The 14,744-nt window shown below is 43.6% G+C and overlaps 1 long non-coding RNA gene across 1 annotated transcript; it reads left to right on the forward strand.

Annotated features, from left to right (window-relative positions):
- The first annotated feature begins 3,455 nt into the window (after positions 1–3,455).
- Positions 3,456–14,292, forward strand: LOC146406157 (uncharacterized). Its single transcript, XR_014807340.1, has 4 exons — positions 3,456–3,590; positions 3,668–3,891; positions 13,548–13,689; positions 14,181–14,292. It is a non-coding gene; the product is annotated as an uncharacterized LOC146406157 (long non-coding RNA).
- Positions 14,293–14,744: the final 452 nt, after the last annotated feature.

Below are 14,744 nucleotides of genomic sequence, written 5' to 3' on the forward strand. Positions count from 1 at the left end.
TCTCATTGTGGCATGAGGTAATGTGTAGCATTAAAGGTTGATTTTTATTCATATGATCACAGAGAACTATTTGTGCTTTTTCCACTGAATTGCCTTGGTGCCTTTTTAAAAATTTAGTTGACCATGTAGGTGTAGGTCTACTTACTGCTTTAACTATTCATGTACTTTATATTTCTATATAAATATAAGCCTGTTGAGGATGTTTTCATCGTGGCGCAGGGGAAACAAATCCCTCTAGGAAACATGAGGTTGCAGGTTCAATCCCTGGCCTCGATTTGTGGGTTAAGGATCTGGGAGTGACTGTGTCCTTGCATTTCGCTACCTAGGGTCTTGCCTTAGCCTAACCCTGGTCCTCAATTAAGGGCTTACTTATCCCAACTTTGGGAAGAAAACATGCAGTAATCCATTAAGAATGCTGTTGGTTTATGTAGATGCCTAGATGGTTTTACACAGTCTACCTCTGTTTATAGTTTGCTCTGTTTTGCTCATGACTGGGTATTGAATTTGGCAGGTTCCCCCCACCTCTTTCTTGGATCCATTGAAGTAGCCATATGGGAGTTCTCCAGTGGCACAGTAGGTTAAGGATCTGGTGTCTGCAATGGCTCGGGTTGCTGCTGTGGCATGGGTTCCATCCCTGGCCTAGGAACTTCCACTTGTTGAGGGCTCAGCCAAAAAAAAAAAAAAAAAAGACCATATGGTTTGTCTCCTTTGTTGTGTAAAGACACTATTTCTGTAGGGGGGTGGGGTGGAGATTCAGTTATAAACAGGTTCCCAAAACACTGTCCTGTTTAACTTGCTCAGGGTTGCACGAGTAGAAATGATGGGTCCGGATTCACTTTCCCACTCATTCTCTTATTCACCATGCAGTCTCTCAGCTAAACCTTTTCCAAATAAGTCTCCTTTTTTATACTTACCAAAACTTGAGAATTCAGTTATTTCACCTATTTTATTTACAGTTCAAGAATTAATTCCCATCCTTGATAGTCAAAAGGTTTCCTTCTTTTGACTTCAGTTTTAGCATTTTAGTATTTAGGGGAGATCGGGGTGAATCCTTGAAGTTAGCCCTTTATTGTCCTTCACCCTGGTGCTCCATGCAGGCTCATGGTATCTCCTATTCACATATCTCCCAACCAGCCCTCGTTATTTTTCAGGGATTCAAAGCCTGCAAAATAAGGAGAAATAGGGAGTTCTCATCGTGGCTCAGCAGTTAACAAATCTGAGTAGCATCCATGAGGACGCAGGAATGATCCCTGCCTTGCTCAGTGTTGCTGTGGTTGTGGTGTAAGCCAGCAGCTGCAGCTCCACTCAACCCCTAGCCTGGGAACCTCCATGTGCCATGGGTGTGGCCCTAAACAAACAAAAAAAAAAGAAATGGAATGTTGGTGAAGCGTTTATGGAAATACATACTGACTCAGTGATGGTAGCCTGGAAAATCATTACTAGGATAATCTGCCTATATCTTTATTGGGCCGTGTCTGCAGCATATGTTCCCAGGCCAGGGGTTGAATATGAGCTGCATCTGTGACTTGCACCACAGCTCACAGCAACCCTTTGAGTGATGCCACGGATCAAACCCACATCCTCATGGTTACTAGTCAGATTCTTAACCTGCTGAGCCACATCGGAAACTCCCTGCATCTCCTTTCTTTGGCCATGCCCATGACATGTAGAAGTTTCTGGGCCAGGAAACAAACCCAAGCCACTGCAGTGTACCACAGGGAAACTGGCAATCCTTTTTTTTTTTTTTTCCTTCTGTCTTTTCTAGCGCTGCTCCCACGGCACATGGAGGTTCCCAGGCTAGGGGTCTAATCAGAGATACAGCTGCCGGGGAGCTATAGCTGCCGGCCTACACTACAGCCACAGCAACTTGGGACCCGAGCCGTGTCTGCAACCTACACCACAGCTCACAGCAACACCGGATCCTTAACCCACTGAGCAAGGCCAGGGGTCGAACCCACAGCCTCATGGTTCCTAGTTGGATTCATTAACCACTGAGCCACAACAGGACCTCCCGCCAATGCATTTTCAACTTGAGTTATGTAGTCATATAAAATCACTTAGAAACAATTTAATGTCAAAAGTTTAGGGTGCTTGTTAGTGATCTGGTCATAATGTCCATGCAATTATATTAAAACTTTTAAGGAAATGTACAGAGTTCCTGTCGTGGCCCAGTAGTTAATGACTCCAAGTAGGAACCATGAGGTTGCGGGTTCGATCCCTCGCCTCGCTCATTGGGTTCCTAAGGATCTGGTGTTGCTGTGAGCTGTGGTGTAGATTGCAGATGTGGCTTGGGTCTGGCATTGTTGTGGCTGTGATGTAGGCCAGCAGCTACAGCTCCAATTCGACCCCTAGCCTGGGAACCTCCATATGCCTTGGGTGCGACCCTTTAAAAAAAAAAGACAAGAAACTTTTAAGGAAATGTACCCAATATATAAGGTAAAACAACATGAGTGTTTGGTAAGTTAAACTTAGTACTCATGGAGTTTCCTGGTGGTTCAGCAGGTTAAGGATCTGGCACCACTGCAGTGGCTCATCGTAGGTGGCATGGCCACAAATAGACAACTCCCTATTTAAAAAATAATAATACTGGGTATCAGTTGAATGCAGGACATAGTGCTAGATGCTGAGAATATAAAAATGAGTAAGACATAATCACTCCCCTTCCTAGGATCTCATTCTAATTGTGGAAATAGACAATGATGTGGTAGATACATGCTGCAGGACCATAGGGAAATCTGCCTCTTACTCCAGGGAGGTTGGAAGAGATGGTCTTTGATCTAATAGCTGTGGGAATATACTAAATAACAAGGATGGGAGTTTCCTGGTGGCTCATCAGGTTAAAGATTGGCGTGGTTACTGCTGTGATGCCAGTTTAGTCCCTGGCCTGGGGACTTTTGGCCTGCCTTGGGTACAGCCAAAATGGGGGCTGGGGGGGGGCGGGTGGAGGGGTAAGGATGTAGCATTTTTTTTTTCTTTTTTGGCCACATCCATAGCATATGGAAATTAGCAGGCCAGGGATGGACTCCGAGCCAGAGGTGTAACCTATGCTGCAACTGTGGCAACACTGGGTCCCTTAGTCCACTGTGCCAGACTGCGGGTCAAACTGGCACCTCCACAGAGACAAGCCAGATCATTAACCCACTATGCCATAGCAGGACCTCCAGAATGTACCATTTTAAGCAGATCTTTTTTCAAACAGATCAAGGTAAATTGCTTGCTCTAGAAATAGCAAGAATCTATTTAGGTGGAGGTACTGAGTATGGAGGAAAGAGGGAATGTGCTTAAGATGGTAGAAAAATTCCCAGTGGATACTTTGGTGCTAAATTTGGATTTCTTTTCCCCATCAGCGCCTGCCCCCAGGACCAATCACGTTAATTCCCTTATTGGGAGTACTAGCTACTGGTGGCTTAGAGCTGACTCTCTAGAATTTTTTCAGCTCAAGATATCTGTATAATAAGGAAAATTTCTTCATAGAATCTTGAAGAAATCTAATTTGGGAGCCAAAAAGAATCCTGAGGGGAGCTTTAAAATGGATTGCAGAAAGTTAGACTGATGTCAAGCCACCAGTTAAGACTCCTGCAACCGGAGAGGTAAGAAACATCACAACTCGAGTTCCTGTTGTGGCACAGCGGAAACGAATCTGACTAGAAACCGTCTCTGTCCTCAGTGGGTTAAGGATCAGGCGTTGCCATCAGCTGTGGTGTAAGTTGCAGACGCGGCTCGGATTCCGGTTTGCTGTGGCTATAGCGTAGGCTGGCTGCTACAACTCCAATTCAACCCCTAGCCTGGTAACCTCCATATGCCACCGGTGCGAAAGAAAGAAAAAGGAAATGTTACAATTCATACCTTGAAGTCAAAGAAACAAAATGCTAAACATGACACCTTAAAGAGGTAAGTAGAACACCTAGTTTTCTGGCTTTGTTCTACTGACAATTCAGGAGAAGGGAGGAAGATTAGGCTAGAGGGTAATAGGTCTGATTTTGGATATGTTGAGTTTAATGAACCAAAGAGTGGGTAAAAGAATCCAGAATTGCTATGCTTGGACTGTGAGATTATGGGCACTTTCATAAAGAATAGCCTTTTATGCCATCGTCAAAAAGTCTACAAACCATTAGTGCTAGAGAGGGTGTGGAGAAAAGGGAACTTTCTTACACTGTTGGTGGGAAAAGTAAATTGGTACAACCATTGTGGAAAAGTAAATTGGTACAACCAGTATGGAGATTCCTCAAAAAAAACTAAAAATACCATATGATCTAGCAATCCCACTCCTGGGTATCTATCCAGAGAAAACCATGACTCAAAAAGATACATGTGGAGTTTTTGTGGCTCAGCAGAAATGAATCTGACTAGCATCCATGAGAATGCAGGTTCTATCCTATTGATCCCTGAGTTACGGATCCAGCATTACTGTGGCTGTGGTGTAGGCCAGCAGCTACAGCTCCAACCCCTAGCCTGGGAACTTTGATATGCTACAGGTGCACCCCTGAAAAGACAAACAAGGATACATGTACCCCAATGCTCATTGCAACATTATATACAACAGCCAAGACATGGAAGCCACCTAAATGTTCATTGACAGAGGAGTGGATAAAGAGGATGTAGAACATACACTTGATGGAATATTAGCCATAAGAAGGAATGAAAGAATGGCATTCACAGCAACATGGATGGACTTAGAAGTTATTCTAAGTGAAGTTAGAAAGTGAGACACAGGAGTTCCCATCATGGCTCAGCGGTTAACAGACCTGACCAGTATCCATGAGGTCTTGGGTTTAATCCCTGGCCTTGTTCAGTGGAGTAAGGGTCCAGCTTGCTGTGAGCTATGATGTAGGTCACAGATGCGGCTCGGATCCTGCATTGCTGTGGCTGTGGCCTAGGCTGGCAGCTATGGATCTGATTCCACCCCTAGCCTAGGAATTTCCATATGCCATGGGTGTGGCCCTAAAAAAAATAAAATAACCTTTTATGCTAACTTCTTAAATGTATTTACTTATAATTTGAAAGAATTGCTACCATTGGTAGAGCAAACCTGGGCCTAAAGGGGATTGGTTAGATAATCATACATTGACATATGTTGAAGCTAGAGTTCCCCTGTGGCACAATGGGTTTGTAGCAACTGGAGTGCTGGGACACAGGTTTGATCCCTGGCCTGGCACAATAGGTTAAAGGATCAGTTTCGCCACAGCCATGGTGTAGGTTGCAACTCCAGCTCAGATCTGATCCCTGGTCTGGGAACCCCATATGCCATGTATCAGACAAGAAAGGAAAAAAAAGAAACATACATTGATGCTATCAAAACTAAGTCTATCAAGAAAAAAAAAAAACTCTAAAGTCTCTATTGGCATGATAACACTCTTATAACATGTTAACTGAGAAAAGCAAATTATAGAACTATAGTAAATAATATCTAGCAGAAAAGTTGAGCCACCTACCATAATCTACACCATGCAGGGACAGTAGTGTGATTTTTTCTTTTCTTTTTTTTTTTTTTTTTTTTTGCTTTTTAGGGCTGCACTTGCAGCATATGGAAATTCCCAGGCTAGGGGTCCAACTGGAGCTACAACTGCCGGCCCATGCCAAAGCCACAGCACCTCAGGATCCGAGCCACATCTGCAACCTACATCACAGCTTATGGCAACACCAATCCTTAACCCACTGAGCAAGATGGGGGATCAAAACCACATCTTCCTGGATCCTAGTCAAGTTCGTTAACCACTGAGCCTGGAAGGGAAGTCCAGTAGTGTGAGTTTAGAAGTCAGCTCCCTCTGATGCAGAAATAGGTCAGAGGCCAGGGTTACAGTAAGAACAGGTAGGTTCAGAGACAGGCCAGTGGAATCCACACATTTAGAAAGACAAGGCTGGTCTGACACAGGAATCACTAGGCTTTTTTCTATTGCACTCGGCCTATAGGGTCTCCTAGAACAGTGTTAAATTTTGACCCAAAGGACCAGTTTTGTTTTTGTTTTTTTGTCTTTTTGCCTTTTCTAGGGCCACTCCCACGGCATATGGAGATTCCCAGGGTAGGAGTCTAATCGGATCTGTTGCTGCCAGCCTACGCCAGAGCCAAGCAACTCGAGTCCAAGCTACTTCTGCGACCTATGCCAGAGCTTACAGCAATGCCGGATCCTTAACCCACTGAGCAAAGCCAGAGATCAAACCCACAACCTCGTGGTTTCTAGTTGGATTCATTCACTGCTGAGCCACGACGGGAACTCCAGGACCAGTTTTTATTTCTAGTCTGTCAAAGACTGATGACTCTGTAAACTGCAATAAGTCAATTTCTATGACAATGAATTTTTTACAGATACAGCCTGGTTTTAAAAAATTAATTCAGCTGGCAAAGTTACTCTGCCAAATATTATAAAAACTCTTAAAACACTTGCCCTCAGTTTCTGTACTTATCTGGTTACAAACTGGTAACAGTTTGTGGCTGATATGAGTCAGCAGACATTTTGCAGTGCTGATAGAGCTCTAGGTACTTTTGCAGTGTAGAAACTGGGGAACAGGGGAGGGGAGACAGGACATGAAGGTCATTTTCCCATCTTTGTCAAAGTCATGCCACCCTCATAAAGAAAACGGATCCAAATGCCTTTGGGAGCAAATGCTATGCCCTGTAACAGAGCTCACTCATTCATGAGATTGTTCATTCAAAACACATTCAAGTGCTGGTAGATCATCCCATTTCAAATAATTACCATTGTAGAACCTAATAAAAGTTGTTGCTTCAGGAATTCCCATTGTGGCTTAGCGGTTAATGAACCCGACTAGCATCCATGAGGTCTTGGGTTCGATCCCTGGCCTCTGTTGGCCGGTTAAGGATCTGGCGTTGCGGTGAGCTGCATTATAGGTCGCAGATGCGGTTCAGATCCCGAGTTGCTATGGCTGTGGTGTAGGCCAGCAGCTGTAGGTTCCCTAGCTTGGGAACCTCCACATGCCCCCCGGGTGCAGCCTTAAAAAGACAAAAATAAAAAAAATAGGAGTTCCCATCATGGCTCGGTGGTTAACGAATCCAACTAGGAACCATGAGGTTGCAGGTTCGATCCCTGGCCTTGCTCAGTGGGTTGAGGATCCGGTGTTGCCGTGAGCTGTGGCGTAGATCACAGACACTGCTCAGATCCCACGTTGTTGTGTCTCTGGCGTGGGCCAACGTCTACAGCTCCAATTAGACCTCTAGCCTGGGAACCTCCGTATGCCATGGATGTGGCCCTAAAAGGAAAAAAAGACCAAAAAAAATTAAAATTAATCACCATGAAGTATCACTACATACTTAAGAATGGCTTCAATTTAATAGTCTGCAGGGCAAAAACAAAGAAAGGTGGGAAAAAAGTAGTTCCCAACTAGTATCCATGAAGATGCAGGTTCGATCCCTGGCCTCATTCAGTAGATTAAGGATCCGGCATTGCCAAGAGCTGCGGTGGAGGTCCCAGATATGGCTCAGATCCTGAGTTACTTTGGCTGTGGCGAGGGCTGGCATCTGCCGCTCCAACTCAACCCTAGCCTGGGAACTTTCATATGCCGTGGTTTCAGCCATTTTAAAAAAAGACAATAAAAATTAAAGGCTGCAGGGGTTCCACTGTGGTGCAGCAGGTTAAGGATCCCATATTGTCACTGCAGTGGCTCTGGTCGATGCTGTGGCTTGGTTCAGTCCCTGGCCTGGGAACTTCCATGTGCTTCAGGCACAGCCAAAATGAATGAGTTGAATGAATTAAATGGCTGCAATGTAGAATTAACCCAAATGTCCATCCATTGGTGAGTGGATTTGTGGGATAAGCAGGAGTGAAGTATGGATATGTGCTGCAACATGAACGAACCTTGAAAATGCTATCATGTCTGTAAGATACTAGTCACCAAAGTCCAAATATTGTACAAATCCATTTACATAAAATGTCCAGACAAAGGCAAGTCCATAGAGACAGATAGTATGTCAGTATGGTTACATAGGATTTGTGTTAAGGGTTGGAGAGAGAATGAGGAGTGACCTCATTGTGATGTGGGGGGCTCTTTCAGGGGTGAGGAAAATGTCCTAAAATTGACTGTGGTGACAGACGGCCCCTCCCAGTGAATACACTAAGGACAATGTAATTGTATACTTTAAATAAATGGGTAAATTGTATGGTATGTAGATTATATCTCAAAGCTGAGGTTTTTTTTTTTTTCTTTTTTTCGGCTGCACCTGCAGCCTATGGAAGTTCCTGACCCAGGACTGAATCAGAGCCACAGCATCAACCTACACTACAGCTGCAGCCAGATCCTTAACTCAGTATGCCACAGTGGGAACTCCTCCAAGCTGACTTTTAAAAAAGGTTGGAGTGTTGGAGAGAATGTGTAGCCACTAGAATTTCCAAACACTGCTGGTGGGTACAGCCACTTTGAAAAATTTTGTCAGTTTCTTTAAAAGCTAAGAATCCAGCTAGCACATCAATCAGCCATTCCATTCTTATATATTTACCCAGAGATGTGAAATATATCCTTAGCTATGTTAAGTATCTGCCATTGCTACAGCTGCGATGTAGGTAGCAGATGCAGCTTGGATTCAATCCTCAGGCCCCAGAATTTCCATAAGCAAAGGGTGCGGCCATAAAACAAAAACAAAACTATTTAGAACTAAATGTACACATTCAAAAAGACTATAAGATTGGTAGGTTGTGTCAATGCCAGTATCCCGGTTGCTATAGGGTACTACAGTTTTACAAAATGTTAACACTGGGGGAAACTGGGTAACGAATACGCAAGATCTCTGTGGTATTTGTTAGAATGAGTGTGGACTTATAATCTTAAATATTTGAATGAAAAAGAATTCTTGGTACTTACAACATAGATAAATCTCTAAGTAACTATGCTGAGTGTAAGAAGAAAAAATACATCCTGTATGATTTCATTTATATAAAATTCTACAAAACGCCAAGTCTTCTATAGTGACAGAAAGCACATGAGTGGTTGTCTAGGGAGGGGAGAAGGTCTGGAGTGACAGGACGGGAGGATTACAAAAAAGCAGGAAGAAATTTTTAGAGGTGACGGATGTGTTTATTATCTTGATTGTGGTGGATAGCTATACACATACTAAAATATATCATGCTGAACACTTGTTAATATGTGCAAATTTTTGTCAATTATAGTTCAATTAAACTGTTTTAAAACCCTGAAAGTTGGAAATTCTCATTGTGGCTCAGCAGGTTAAGAACCTGACTAGTATCCATGAGGACTCGGGTTCGATCCCTGGCCTTGCTCAGTGGGTTAAGGATCCAGCGTTGCCATGAGCTGTGGTGTAATTTGCACACTGGGCTGGGATCCCGAGTTGCTGTGGCTGTGATGTAGGCCGGCAGCTGCAGCTCCAATTTGACCCCTAACCTGGGAACATACATATGCTGCAGGTGTGGCCCTAAAAAGCAAAAAAAAAAAAAAAAATGGCTATCCTGCTGAAACTGACAGCATTTATGACTTGAACCTAGCCAGAGCCCTTATGCCAGGACTCAAATCCAGCCTAAACCCAGATTGGGACTTGAACCCACTCTTTTCAATTTAAGATCACTCACCCAGTGTCTGGACTTACTGAGGCTCAGTTTCTTTGTGCTTCAACACAGAAGGAATTCAGCGAGAGACAAAGTGATAGGATAGGATGCCTGTGAGAGATGCAAGTGGCCAGGCAAGGAAACTCTGCCCAAGGATTAGGTGGGCTACAGTTATATAATCCAAGGGGCATGGGGGTGGAAAAAGACTGCCTCTGCCTCTTTGAGTTGTCACTCCTCCTTAGTATCATGTCAGAGAGTATTTGACTCTAAGTTCAAACTAGGAGTGTCATGGTGCTTATTCCAATCAGCAGAAGGGTGGGCATTAAACTCCAGCCCTTGGTCTGAACCTGAATGCAGCCTTCACCCCATCCCTCACCTAACGACCTGAGGTATATCTCATGCCTCCACTAGTCAAGCAAGCCTGCCTCATTCTGATGGCCCTCCTGAGCAATTATTAACTTAGCGCTGGTCTCCCAAAGTCCCCTGGGGTTCCCTCTCTGTCTATGGTGCCTTAATGGAACTTCCGTAACTACCTGTGAAACTATCTTACTGCATCCCTATCACAACTTCTGTGAAAGAATCAGGGGTTTCATGATCCAAACTGTGTTTGTGACTCAGTGGATCAATTCAGATTGAAAGCCCAGTACAGGCTGTCATGTCAGGCTTAGTTCTTACAAGAAAACACAAAAACCCTGAAGCCTATGGGTGGAGGTTGGCCACCAGCTGAACCTGTTTCAACAGTGTTTCTATTGTATGAAGTGAAACTGCCTTAGGCGTTCTTTGAACACTTATCTAGAGAATTTTGATAGCTGAGAAGTTTCTCCCACATTAGCCAAAGGCCAAAATATTTCAATTCCCTTATTTTGACAACACCAATGTTTTTGCTGCTTGCCCTACACCAAATGTGCACACATACACCCACTTTTTCTTTGAATGTTAAGTTTAGTAAAAGTTACAACTTGGTGAAAGCACACTAGCATACAAAAAATGTTAAAAACCTGTGCAACTTTGTATATAAAACCTCTATTCCTAGGTTTCTGCTTACTATTTTCAAAATTCATTTTTATTTTTTTGCTGAGGCGTCTGTGGCATGGAGAAGTTCCTGGGCCAGGGATCAAACCCATGCCACAGCTATAGTCAGAGCCACAGCAGTGACAATGCCAGATCCTTAACCCACTGAGCCATAAGAGAACACTAGCAAACTCAATTTTTAAATTAATATTTATACATGGATAATATAATCAGTAACTGTTGTGGAAAAAGAATTTTCCGGATTTAAACCAACGTGTAGAAAAGACAAGTTTATTGAGGCAAGAGGCACTGTTAACACAGCGGGTCAACTTCCTGATAATCTGGGAGAGCCCACCCCGGGAGCATGGTCACATCTGTTTTTATAGCCCAAAGACAAAGGAATTTGAGGAGTGGTCTTTCCATACACCTGTTGACGTGCTGATTGGTTGGGAAAGAATGCGGTCTTTTGATACACTTGCTGATTGGCTGAGGAAGAATGGGGGTCTTCTGGTACACTTGCTGATTGGTTGGAGAAGAATGGGGTCTTCTGATACATTTGCTGATTGGTTGGGGATGAATGGGGTCTTCTGATACACTTAATGGTTGGTGGGGGAAGGATGGGGTCTTTGGCTACATCTGCTGGTTGGTTGGGGGCATATGTTACCCCTCTAGGGGCGGGGTAAGGGGTGGGCTACACACCTTTTGTGTAGTGGGGTGTAGTAAGGAGTGGGCTACACACCTTTTGTGTAATGGGGTGGTGGGAAGGAGTAGGCCAAGTTGTTGGGGTGGAGAGGTTCTTAGGAACATTGTAACAACTACAGTGAGACAGGTGGGCTGATAAGGGCCTGGCAATTCTTATCTCAGCCAGAAGCTTTTTGAATTTTATCTCCTTGGAGAAACCTTGAAGTCCCGCAATAACCAAATTCATAAAAATACAAATGATACAGAAGACTGTAGAGTGAAGTCACTCTCCTACCTCTATTCCCCACCTGCCCAGTTTCCCTCCCAGAGGTGTCCAGTTTTGCTAGTTGTTTAGATGAAATGCCAGAAAGTCTATGAACACACAGGCAAATAGATACACACACACCTACACATATATGTCTTAGTACATATACAGCCTTATTATCTCAGTTTTCAAAAAATAATTGTGATTTTTGAATAGATAACAGGTCACATGTTAAAATCCATTAAGAGTAACACTGGTTCCCCTTCTACCTCTGCCCCTGCTTCCATCTTGTTCCTCATAAACAACCAGTGTTACCAATTTGTTGTGTTCCTTCTAGACTTAGTCTATGCATATGTAACTTTTTTTTTAACTAATAACACCATCTTGCTCCATAAATGCAAAGTCTTTGCCTGTCTGGGTCACTCTTTCTGTCATAGCATGTAACAGTTTCTGGCATACAGTAAGTGCTCGAGAAACCTTTTTGGAATAAAATCATATAGACACAAACACCCTTACCTTCCTAGTCTCTCTCTTCTGCATTTTCTTTTTACAGCCATAAGTGCAGCCTATAAAAGTTCCCAGGCTAGGGGTCAAATCAGATCTGCAGCCACCAGCCTATGCCACGGCCACGGCAATGCCGGATGCCAGTCACGTCTGCAATCTACATCACAATTCCTGTCAACACTGGATCCTTAACCCACTGAGCAAGGCCAGGGATCGAACCCATATCCTCACAGAGACCACATCAGGTTCCTAACCCACTGAGCCACAACGGGAACTCCTCTTCTGCATTTTCAAATATATCTAGCAAGTCTGATTGATTCTCCAATAGGAATTTTTCTCAGTTTCATCTCTTCCTTGTTTTTCTATGATCACAATCTAAACTTGGGGTCTGATCACTATATGCCTCAGACTACTACAACCTTCTCAGGAATCTCCTCATTGCCATGTAGATGAAGAGTTCTGCAGGAATAGAGAGGCTGTGGCACATAATGGGTCAGAGTCAGTCCACTTAAGTTCATAGTCCAGTCTCCTTGCTATTCAGAAGCACTTGAATAGATACTTACCTTGGTATCCTTGCCTAGACGATAGAGATGTCAGTGTCTCCTTCACAGTGCTGTTGTAAGATAAAATGGGCTAATACAGAAACACATACATACATGCATCCGGCATATGGCAAGTGTTCAATACATGTTGGCTATTATTATTATTATAGCACAATTCATCTTCCTCAATTGCTGTTCGGGATATATCGCAAACCTGCAAGCAGCCCCTCATAGAAACTGTCCATCTTTTATAGCGAGGCTTCTGGTTCCTTTTCAGTTTACCTCTTCCTCCTTACTCAGCCAGTCTCTTAACCTGCTGTGGAGTGTAAGGGCCACTCTCATGACCCAGCTGGCCATCTATACCACAGAGAGGTCATCCACACCCACCCCAGAGCTCCACATAGCCTCGTCTCTCCATCCTAGGACCCCTTCCCATCTTGCCTTTTCTTCCTTCCTTCCTCTCCCCTCTTCCTGCCTCTCTCCTTCTATCAGGTCTTCCTTGACTATTTCTGGTTCTGAGTATGGAGATACAGTTGTTCATACGTGATATATAGTTTGTGTTATTGTGTTATCTATTCCTACATATTTTCAGTTGTGTGTATCCACATTGTCCCATTAGATTTTTTTTTTTTTTTTGGTCTTTTTGCTTTTTCTAGGGCTGCTCCCTCGGCATATGGAGATTCCCAGGCAAGGGGTCTAATCAGAGCTGTAGCCACTGGCCTACGCCAGAGCCACAGCAGCAAGGGATCCGAACCGCGTCTGCAAACGACACCACAGCTCACGGCAACGCCAGATCCTTAAACCACTGAGAGGCCAGGGATCAAACCCACAACCTCATGGTTCCTAGTCGGATTCGTTAACCACCGTGCCACGACGGGAACTCCTGTCCCATTAGATTATAAACTCCTGCAATGTCTATAATGTCTATTCTTTTGTTATCCTTTGTACAATATGTTCACAATTAACTCATGAAAAAACACTTGGACTTTCTTTTTTTTAAATATTTGATCCTCCTCCACATCCCTGGGATTCCAGAAAAACTAAGACAATACAAATTGAGAAGGCTGTGGCTGGGTACAAGCTGAGCCAGTCTGCAGGGGTCTGGAAGGGAGGCCTGCACTGGAACACTGGAGCAAAGCTGTCACCCCCAAAGCACTTTTCCTCCTAAAAAAAACAGGTAAGTAAAATATTTGAGGTTTGCTATAAGCAACTGATCTGAACCCTTAACAGTAAATAATTTACTATTGATCTTTACGATCAGTGTGAGCATCATCAAATATTGATTTAGTACCTATGTTGTGACAGTGCCATGCCTACAGTATACAAGGTGACATTGAGCTCTTCTTACCTGTGATAAACAGAAAATCTAATGTGATAGAGACCCAATATGCTCAGCCACCTGCGTGGTGTAAAAAAATAAGAAGCAATATATATGTGTGTGACTGGGTCACCTTGCTGTGCAGTGGAAAATTGACAGAACAATGTAAACAATGGCTATAATGGAAAAAATAAAAATCATTAAAAAAAAAAAAAAAGCAGCAGCAGCAGCCATCATCGAAGTCTGTGGCAACCAGTGAGTGCTTCGTAGGGAAGGATAAACCTGACCTGAAGAAAAGGTCAAATGTTCTGTAATTCGAAAAGTTACATACACCCCTATGTTCATTGCAGTGCTATTTACAATAGCCAAGGCATGGAAACAACCTAAATGTCCATCAACAGATGAATGGATAAAGAAGAAGTGGTACGTGTCTGCAATGGACTGTTACTCAGCCATGAAAAAGAATGAAATAATGCCATTTGCAGCAACATGGATGCAACTAGAGATTATACTAAGTGAAACTAGTCGGATAGTGAAAGACAAACATCGTATGATATCACTTATATGCGGAATCTTAAAAAAAAAGGACACAGGAGTTCCCATCATGGCTCAGTGGTTAACGAATCCGACTAGGAACCATGAGCTTGTGGGTTCGATCCCTGGCCTTGCTCAGTGGGTTAAGGATCTGGCGTTGCCGTGAGCTGTGGTGTAGGTCACAGATGTGGCTCGAATCCCATGTTGCTGTGGTTGTGGTATACAGGCCAGTGGCTACAGCTCTGATTCGACCCCTAGCCTGGGAACCTCCTTATGCCACAGGTGTGGCCCTGGAAAAGGCAAAAAGACAAAAAAAAAAGAATACAAATATATTTATTTGCAGAACAGAAACAGACTCACAGTCTTTGAAAAAGTTATGG

This window comes from Sus scrofa, chromosome 1, assembly GCF_054392235.1.
Source record: "Sus scrofa isolate SSC_HxYL_T2T_F1_AM1 chromosome 1, Sscrofa_HxYL_maternal_Yorkshire_Landrace_v2.0, whole genome shotgun sequence".
Taxonomy (NCBI): domain Eukaryota; kingdom Metazoa; phylum Chordata; class Mammalia; order Artiodactyla; family Suidae; genus Sus; species Sus scrofa.